Source organism: Bison bison, unplaced genomic scaffold (assembly GCF_000754665.1).
Source record: "Bison bison bison isolate TAMUID 2011002044 unplaced genomic scaffold, Bison_UMD1.0 scf7180017864043, whole genome shotgun sequence".
NCBI classification, from domain to species: domain Eukaryota; kingdom Metazoa; phylum Chordata; class Mammalia; order Artiodactyla; family Bovidae; genus Bison; species Bison bison.
Window position 1 is genome coordinate 1,618,439 of NW_011494615.1, and position 10,554 is coordinate 1,628,992.

General features: G+C 41.9%; 1 non-coding gene across 1 annotated transcript; it reads right to left on the reverse strand.

The window, feature by feature from the left end:
* Positions 1–9,384: 9,384 nt before the first annotated feature.
* TRNAC-GCA lies at positions 9,385–9,456 on the reverse strand. The gene has a single exon. It is a non-coding gene; the product is annotated as a tRNA-Cys (tRNA).
* Between the last annotated feature and the right edge of the window lie 1,098 nt (positions 9,457–10,554).

Genomic DNA, 10,554 nt, shown 5'->3' on the forward strand with positions numbered 1-10,554 from the left:
AGACAGAATCAAGATTGCCGGGAGAAATATCAATAACCTCAGATATGCAGATGACACCACCCTTATGGCAGAAAGTGAAGAAGAACTAAAGAGCCTCTTGATGAAAGTGAAAGAGGAGAGTGAAAAAGTTGGCTTAAAGCTCAACATTCAGAAAACTAAGATCATGGCATCCAGACCCATCACCTCATGGTAAATAGATGGCGAAACAGTGGAAACAGTGGCTGACTTATTTTTGGGGGGGCTCCAAAATCACTGCAGACGGTGACTGCAGCCATGAAATTAAAAGACGCTTACTCCTTGGAAGGAAAGTTATGACCAACCTAGACAGCATACTAAAAGCAGAGACATTACTTTGTCAACAAAGGTCCGTCTAGTCAAGGCTATGGTTTTTCCAGTGGTCATGTATGGATGTGAGAGTTGGACTATAAAGAAAGCTGAGCGCTGAAGAATTGATGCTTTGGAACTGTGGTGTTGGAGAAGACTCTTGAGAGTCCCTTGGACTGCAAGGAGATCCAATGCAGTCCATCTTAAAGGGGATCAGTCCTGGGTGTTCAATGGAAGGACTGATGTTGAAGCTGAAACTCCAATACTTTGGCCACCTGATGCGAAGAGTTGACTCATTGGAAAAGACCCTGATGCTGGGAAAGATTGAGGGCAGGAGGAGAAGGGGACGACAGAGGATGAGATGGTTGGATGGCATTACTGACTCAATAGACATGAGTTTGGGTAGACTCTGGGAGTTGGTGATGGACAGGGAGGCCTGGCGTGCTTCGGTTCATGGGGTCACAAAGAGTCGGACATGACTGAGTGACTGAACTGAACTGAACTGAACTGAACTGAATTACGGCTGCTTAGCATATCAAAGGGCTTGGGGAAATACCCGCCAGATAACCTTGGGAAGAAAGACTGACCCAAGTATAATGGCTTAACATGGACCTCAGGAAAACAGCAAGAAAGAAGGTCAAAGTCATCCTTTAAAAAAAACAAACCATGAATTGAAAAGTGATAATACACATACATAGGAGCCTGATGTACAATATTCAACAACTCCCTCCCGCTTTTAAGTAATTTAAAATACAGTGACATGCTTTACACTTGGACTCAGCATGATACAATTCCCATTGTGATGACAAATAGAGCTCTCATATGTACATACTGTATATAAACACAAACCCTGGTACCCCCTGGGCAGGTTAAGTGATTCTAATCCCTCATGTTCACCAAGCTTGATTTCTACCTTGTGCTGTCTCTAGACTTTCACAGCTGAGTGGGATCCCCCTGTGCTACCAGCAATACCTACACTGAGATTTTTCTGCACATCAGGCACTTCCCATATTCATTTAATTTAACCCTTAGGACAGCTCTTAGGTTTTGCTATCATTCCCATTTTACAGATGAGGCACTGAGGTTCAGAATGACTTATGTTAAAACTAAAAAGTGCCCAAAGCCAAGATATAATCAATGATTAGCAAATTCCAGAACCCCTAGCTTAATCACTATGCCATACTTCCCTAGCTTGATACTACTTCATTAACTGTTACCTTAACATCTTATTAAAGGGAGTAGGTGTCACTGGGGTACCCCTTCTCCCTTGTTCAACAAACCTTTGCCTTTGTATTAGTTTCCTATTGCTTCTGTAACAAATTGCCACAGACTTAGTGACCTAAGACATCATATACTGGGCTTCCCTGATGGCTCAGTGGTAAAGAATCCGCCCGCCAATGCAGAAGACACGGGTTTGATCCTTGGTCTGGGAAGATTCCCACACGCCACAGAACAACTAAGCCCGTGTGCCACAACTATTGAACCTGTGCTCTAGAGCCTGGGAGCCACAACCACCGAAGCCGGAGCACCCAGGAGCCCACCTCCACAATAAGAGAAACCACCTCAATGAGCAGCCCAAGCACGCAACCAGAGAACAGTCCCCACTCGCTGCATCTAGAGAAATCCCACACAGAAACAAAGACCCAGCACAGCCAAAAATAAATAAATAAGACAAAAACATCATATACTTATCTTGCAGTTCTAGAAATGAGAAATACAAAATAGGTCTCATGGGGCTAAAATCAGCATCACATGGTTATAGTCCTTTGGGAGATGCTAGAAGAGAATCCATCTGCCTTTCCAACTTCCAGAGGCTGATTGCATTCCTTGGCTTGAGGCTCTACCTGCAAAGCCAGCAACGGCATCGTTCTGATCTCACTTCTGTCATCACATCTCCTCCGACTCTCCTGCCTCCCTCTTCCACTTCCAAGGATCCTGGTGGTTATACTGGGCCCACTTGGATAATCCAGCATAATCTCTCCAGCTCAAGATCCTTAATTTAATCACATCTGCGAAGTCCCTTCTGTCATCTAAGATAAAGTAGTCACAGGTTCTGGGGATTAGGATGTGGACACCTTGCGGGGAGGGGCATCATTCTGCCCACCCTGCCTCTAATGACTGTGACTCTTCCAAGGACCTCCTTTGGGTTACTGGAGTCACTCTTCCTGCAAGCAGAGAGAGCTGGAAGCGTCTGTTAGTGCTGCCAACTATCCTCATTCCTGGGAATGAGACTTTTCATGCTAAAACCAGGATAGTCCTGAATCAACTAGGGTTGTTGGTTGCCTCATCCCAGGACAGACCTTAGCCCGTTGGATTATAAAAACCCAGCTCTCTTGCCTCAAGTTTGGACAAACTCTGAGGAACATTAACCTTCCAGGGTTTGCCTAAAGGAATGGGCAGAGGCTGTTATTAATTAATTTTGCCTAAAATTATATTCTTGCCTCATTTCTCTCCCCTTCCTGTCCCGCTCTTTTAGTGAATTCTACTAGGAGCAGTTCTTTAACAAACCATACTTTGAGGTGACAAGCCTAAGAAAGAAAGGTTACAGTCGCTTTGTTTACATCTATTCAACAAACGTTGAGTTCCTCGAATGTTTCAGGATGAAAAGCTAACAGAAGCCCGTCCCCGCCCTCAGGAAGCTCCGTGAAAAGAGTAGAGACAACTGAGTGGAACCCATGCAGTGTCATCAGCATTGAGAGAGGCACTCAAAGCACCTCACGGAGGGAGTTTCTCTGGTGGTCAAGGGATTAAGAACCTGCCTCGCAAGACAGAGGATGTGGATTCGATCCTCCATCCAGGAACTAAGATCCCGCAGGCTGTGGAGCAAATAAGCTCAAGCCCACATGCCGCAGTTAGAGAGTCTGCGTTCTGCAGTGAAAGATCCCGCAGGCTGCAACTAAGACCCGACACAGCCAAATAAAGAAATATTTTTGAAAAAAGCAAAAACAAACACATCATGGAAAAGCAAAGGAAGGGTGCAGACCTTGAGGGAAAAGCTACAGGCAGAGTTGATCATTAAAGAAGCTCAGAGTATATTCTGAAAGCCACACAGTGCCATTAAAGAAGACACACATTTCAAGCAATTTGTGCGGGTCAAGGTCAAATCTCTCTGGAGGTACAGCAACAGGGAAATGTCCTCACCAACACTTGTTAGTTGTCGTTTTGATAATAGCCATTCTAACAGGTGTGACAGGCTATCTCACTGTGGTTTTGATTCAAAGCTTTTTTGATTTAAAAAAATGCAGACTAGTAAGTGTAGACTTGTATTTCATATTTTCAACTAAACATATATATATAGTACTTGGATAAACAATCAAAATCACTTTTTAAAAGATCACTCTGGCAGAATGGGAGGAGACCTGATGAACGAGAGCACACCAGGGGAAAAGACTGCAATAAGAGACTGATGAAAAGCTTAATGCCATAGTGAAGTGACCAGTTTTAAGGACCTGGAGTGAGGCAGCAATGATGAGAGAGAAAGAGATGAATTCGAGAGATACTGTCAATGTATCAAATGAGAGAGCTAAGCTCAAGTTCTTGCTTTGAGAAACTGAGTGGGTGGAGGTGCCATTAACAGAATGAAGAACACCAAAGGGAAGGACATTTGAAGGGCAAAGAGACAGGGAGAACTGGGCCTGTGGGATTTTCTTTGGGAGATGTTTAAGAGGCATTTGAAAACATTTGGTTAATATCGATTTTTACATACCCAGTGACAAGGCCCCTAGGGGGAGGGGACAGGGAGGGCAAAATAGGGACAGGATTTAAGCAGCCAGCCCTCCCCCTGTTTTTTGCCTCTTCTAAATGAAGTTTCGTCCTGGAGGAGGCGGAGGCGGGTGGTGACCAAGTCCTCGAGTTGGTACACTGAGCTCCCATCCCCCAAACCTGGGAGGCAGCTAATACAGCTGCAGATGCCCCTGGGCGTCCTCTCCTAAGAAAAGGAAATCGCCTCCCGGAAAAGCCAATTCTAGGTTCCGTTAATAGCTAAAGTGTTCACAGACGACTCCCTTTGATAAGAGAAGCTGAAAATAATTCACTTTCTCCTATCTACACAGATCAAACTGGGGAAATTGTCAGAAACTACTCCACAAAAAAAGTGACAGTTTTAAACTGTTTCAGGAATAAGTTATTTCAAAATCAAACCTCATATGCTATTTGGAGTGGGGCGGGGTGGGGGGACCTTCCCCGATGGCTCAGTGGGTAAAGAATCCACCTGCAGTACAGGAGACACAAAACACCCAGATTCGATCCCTGGGTTGGGATGATCCCCTGGAGAAGGAAATGGCAGCCCACCCCAGTACTCTTGCCTGGAGAATTCCATGGATGGAGGAGCCTGGCGGGCTGCAGTCCACGGGGTCACAAAGAGTCAGACACCACTGAGCGACTGAGCTCACACAGAGCACATGCTATCTAGGACACACCAGAGAAGAAGGAAAGGAAGAAAATGTCTTCACTCTGTTAAAGACATTGACATAGTGCTGACATCAGAATTCGTCCATGATATTTAAAAAAAAAAAAAATCACTCCAATATTTATAAATATATATATGAAAAGTCAGAACATAATAGCAATAGACTCTTAGGATATTTTAGAAAATAATTCAAGTGGGATTTATTCCAGGAAGGTAAGCACAATACAAAATAGGAAATTTAATATTGTATCTCTTCATATGAATGAATCAGAGGAAATCATGTGATAATCATGAGAGGTTTCCAAAAAGCACAACATCCAGATTTTTTTAGAAATTCAATAAAATTAATGACATATACATACACAAAGCCAATAACTTATAACACAAGAAAATCAATTGAAAAACTTTTGGAAATAATAAGCAAATTCAATAAAGCGATTGATTATAAAATAAGTGCAGAAAATCAGTAGGCTTCTTTTTCACCAAGAAAAAAATTCACTTAGAAATCACAATATAAAAACAGATCCCATCACATTAATGTAAGGTACATATGAGTAAATCCAAAAAACCAGTACATGACCTATCAGGTTAAAACTATAAAATTGTACTAAAGGATCTTAAAAAAAAAAACCATAGGAATATGGAGAGGGATGTTATGTTCTTCTACAGGAAGATTAAAAAATTTTAAATGTCACTTCTCTACATCTATAATTGAACTACTGCTCAATCAAAATCCCTAACTTTTCTAGAAACTTGATAAAAATGATTATAAAGTTCATCTGGAAAAACAAAGGTGTAAGCATAGCCAGAATATTCCCAAAATGACAATAACGAAGGGAATTAATTCCATCATATTAAATGTGCTATATAAATCTACAGTTATTAAAACAATGATGAATGGAAACAAAATAAAGGGTTAGTTATATATTTAAAGGATGGAATTTCAAATCAGTGAGGCACTGAGGAAAATAAATATCTATAACTGCCTCTCTTCTTACATAAAAACAATCTTTTTCCTAAGTCTCCTCCCTAATAAATCATTTCACATGAATCCTCAACCCAGTCTGCTACTGGAGAATTCAATTGAACCTGCATTCCCTTATTTAATTCTCAAATACAAACTTATGAAGCAGGTTTTATTCTATGTTACAAATAAAGAAAACTGAAACTTAGAATATTAAGAAACATGGCCAAGTTAAGTAGAGACCTAGGAATAAAACCCAGGTCGGGGAAGTTTCGAAGCTTATTTCTTCGGCCACTTTTAAGGCCTGTTCCCCTCCCAGTCTCTCACCAGCCCCACCAGGTCGAGGTCTGGAATACCCCTTCTGAGGTTGACCCCAGTGAGTAAGGCTGGTGTGTCATGGACAAAGCTAAGTCCTTGCCTAACCATTGCTCTAAGAGTCACAAGATAAAAACTGCAGATAAAAATACCTGAAATATTTACAAGTTCTGCTCACTATAAAGCAGTCTACCACCACATCACACCATTTTCAAAGAGCACCACCTATAAAATTCTCTCTCTGGTTACACATTCTACACCTGAGAAGATCAGGAGTATTCAACTGAAAATATTTCTATTTGTCCTCTCTGCCTATACCCATTCACCCAGTGACTCGCCACTGAGCAAACGGGACAAGCTCAGAGTTCTTGATTCCACCCAAGAGCTCCAGCAGATCAGTTACCTTCCAAGAAATCTTTAAAGATTTTAACACCAAGGCCTCTCGTACGTACACACCCCTAACAGTGTACTAGTCACCCTAGTTTCTAAGGCTCTTTCTCCCTGTTTATGTATGGACTCATTCATATCCTTAAAACCTACAAAGGTGCCTGACATTTAGTACATATTTAATGTTCATGAATGAATGATGGATGGACGAATGATCATTGACAAGTGGATAAAGGCATTCCTCTTCAGACTAGATCAGAACAAATCTCAGAGAGGACACTGATGGTCTGACTGTGTGTGTGGCCACTTGTCTAAGGTACTTTTTTGTTCACAGAGGAGTTCTGGGAATCTTGGTTAAACTGATTGAAAAGGGGGCTGCCATGGCGGACCTGGCCCAGGTAACATGTTGTTTAGTCACTAAGTCGAATTTGACTCTTTTCAACCCCATGGACTCTGTCAAACCCCTCTATCCATGGGATTTCCCAAGCAAGAATACTGGAGTGGGTTGCCATTTCTTTCTCCAGGGGATCTTCCCAACCCAGGAATCAAACCTGCGTCTCCTGCATTAGTAGGTGGGTTCTTTACTCAGAACATACTCAAAATATAATTTGTGTCCCATTGGTCATTCAGGATTGCAGCCAACAAAGGAGATAATGCTGTGCTGAAAGGAAAAACAAATTAAAAGGAAACAAAGCTAAAGCATGCAACCTAGCTGCAAGCCAAGAATACTTCCTTCTTAAACAGGATGCTGGAGTAATAGGCATGACCCCAAACTTCGGAGGCTGCAGATGCTATATCAGAGTGGCCATCTGGAAGGAGAGTTCTCCATTTCAAACTCAGCTGTCAGTCAGAGGAGGCCAGAGAGTTCAACCAGAAGCTGGGAGACAATTATTATTGAGCCTCTAGGAGAAATTCAACATTATAATTATAGTAACTATTGCTATTATTTAATCTTAAGAGGTCTAACACTGTCCTAGTGTTAGACCTAGTAGCCTAGGTCATTTTTAGTCCTTTGAGAAACACAGTCTTCCTTTGTTAATAATAACCTAAGACATCTGTGGAATTTATATGTAGTTATATTCTGTTCACATTTTTCTTTATCTGCATAAAATTCCCCAAGAAATTCATTAACCAGAATTTTTTATTATAACAAACTAACCCATATTTAAAAAAAAATAAACCCAAGGAAAGGTTACCCCTAGACTTTTCTCTGTAACCTGGCAAGCAGGTAACAACTTAAGACAGTCTCAAGAAATCCTTGTTTATAACTAATTTAAATCCCTTGTATCAGATAGAAAGTCCTTTGGAACAGATTCAACCCCAAACTACCAGAGTCCACTCACTCATCTGCAGTAGTAATGAAGATGAGTCTACACCCAAATCAATGTCAACATGACTCGATATGTATAAGGCTATTTGTGTGTATAAGCACACACACACACTTTTTCTATCACCATAATATTATCAATTTGTTCTAAAGGTTTTTTTCTTCTAATATCTGCTACTACTGGATCTTTTTACATTTTAGCATTTTATAGGTATTTTCCAACTCATTGATCAGCATGCTGCTGCTTCAGTCGTGTCCGACTCTGTGCGACCCCATAGATGTCAGCCCACCAGGCTCCCCTGTCCCTGGGATTCTCCAGGCAAGAACACTGAAGTGGTTGCCATTTCCTTCTCCAATGCATGAAAGTGAAAAGTGAAAGTGAAGTCCTCAGTCGTGTCTGACTCCTAGCGACCCCATGGACTGCAGTCTACCAGGCTCCTCCGTCCATGGGGTTTTTCCAGGCAAGAGTACTGGAGTGGGGTGCCATTGCCTTCTCCTATTAATCTCCCCTAAACCAATAACAAGTTCTCCTTAAACCTGTAACTACAAAACCTGACCCTGAAGAATAACCAAACCATTTGCTATGGCAACAAATACAAAGGGAGAGGCAAGATCACTGGATATTTACCGACTCAGGACTTTTATCAATACTTTGAAAACATGTAAAATGTTTACTCATACCGACCATCAGCTCTAAGTGTCTCCTCCTCAAGGCATGAGATATCACTATAAATGAAATCTTGTCTTAATTTTTTGTCTAATATGAGCCCTGACTCTTTTTTTCTACTAGGACTTTCACTGAACAATTTTGGATTCATCCTTCTTCGCCAAGATACATAAAAATGAGCAAGATGGTGACTTTGCACTCCAGAAGTCAAAGGGGGAGAAGTGAAGTGAAGTGAAAGTCGCTCAGTTGTGTCCGACTCATTGCAACCCCATGGACTATACAATCCGTGGAATTCTCCAGGCCAGTACACTAGAGTGGGTAGCCTTTCCCTTCTCCAGGGGATCTTCCCAAACCAGGGATCAAACCCAGGTCTCCCACATTGCAGGCGGATTCTTTACCAGCTGAACCACAGGGGAATCCACAAAGGAAGGGGAGAACAGACATGCAAATAAAAAGATTAAACGCTGTAGTATGAGAAGCAATAATTACTATTAGTATTTACCATATGCTGGTCATGAAGCTAAACGTATCTCCTACAGCCTTCCACCACAATCCTACAATGCAGACCCTAGAATTATTCCCATCTCACAGATGAGGACCTTAGAGAGACCAGTCACATACTCAGAGTCCTATAACTACACAGTGGGAAGACGAGGCAGCTCAGGCTCCGTAATGCACAAAAGACTTCAAGGAGCAGGAAGTCCCCAGGCTGAGTCTTGAAGAATGAGTGGAAGGAAGGAAGGATGAGAGGGAGGAAGGAGGAGAAAAAGAAAGGGAAAGAAGGAAAGAGAAAAAGGAAGGAATATAAAATTCACTCTGCTGTACACCTAAAACGAACACAACATTGTAAATCAACTATGGTGGTGGTTTAGTGGCTCAGTTGTGTCCAACTCTTGCAACCCCATGGACTGTAGTCCACCAGGCTCCTTTGTTCATGGAATTCTCCAGGCAAGACCACTGGAGTGGGTTGCCATTTCCTTCTCCAGGGGATCTTCCCAATCCAGGGATTGAACCTGGGTCTTCTGCACTGCAGGCAGATTCTTTACCAACTGAGCTACCAGGGAAATTTGCCTTGTAGCAAAGCAACTATATTTATATTTTTTAAAAAATGAGGAGGAGGCTTCTGGGTCAACAATTGCCTGGCTAGGGATTTAAAATAGACAATGTAGGAGGTCAAATTTCTAAAAGGGCTTATAGAGTCACCAACTGAAATTTCTTTTTGGTTTCTTTTCCCATTTAACCAAAGTAACAAGATCACTAAAAAATTGAGTGATGTGAAATGGGGTATACACAGAAGATCCTCTTCTAATTTTCCCCACCCAGCTTGATCGTCCTCTCTTCCTAAAGACATTAAGATCAGAAGTTCCTTCTTTTGGGTTAAGGTGTCTTGTCTGTTCTCTAGCAGTTTCCTATTAAATGCACAGATTAGACACATGCTACTTATTACCCATTAACACTCCAGCATGAACCAGTATATCAGATCAATGCTAGCCCTGGGATGTGACTGCCAGTTACTGACTGCCTAGGTGACCTGGAGCAACTCTCTGAAATATAAGATGAGGATGATTTATCTACCAAATAGGGTTGTTGCAAGGATAGGAGATGATACATGCAAAGCGCTTAATACAATGCCTAGCATACTGTAAGCACTCAATAAATGTTAGCTCACCTAATAATTAACAAGACCTCGACGAAGGGTGAATTAGAGGGGTTAGTCTCTAGATGAGGGGAACACCACCAGTTAGGGCAGATTTGGAAGAGAACATAACGGTGTCCAGAGGGTTAGCTCCAGAGAGATACAGAGGAACAAGAAGTCAGAGAATGGGCAAGGGGAGTCAGAGACTCGAGGGTCCCCTCCACAGTAAGGAACTGGTTAAGTCTCATACGGTTACACTTTGGTCTCCCCATGAAACTTATCAGTCCTATTCATCACTGTATCCTCAGTACCCGGTACCTCCCAAGTGCTCAATGGAATGACTAAATGACTGAATGAGGAATTACCTTTTGTATTTAAAAAGACACAGTCATGCCTAGAACAAAGGCAGGAGGCACACACTGTAAAATGTTCATTGTAGTTAAGTTCACAAGATTACAGATGACTATCTTTTCCTTTGTATTTCTCTGTTTTGTTTCAAATTTTCTGCATCCATCTTTAGTTTTAT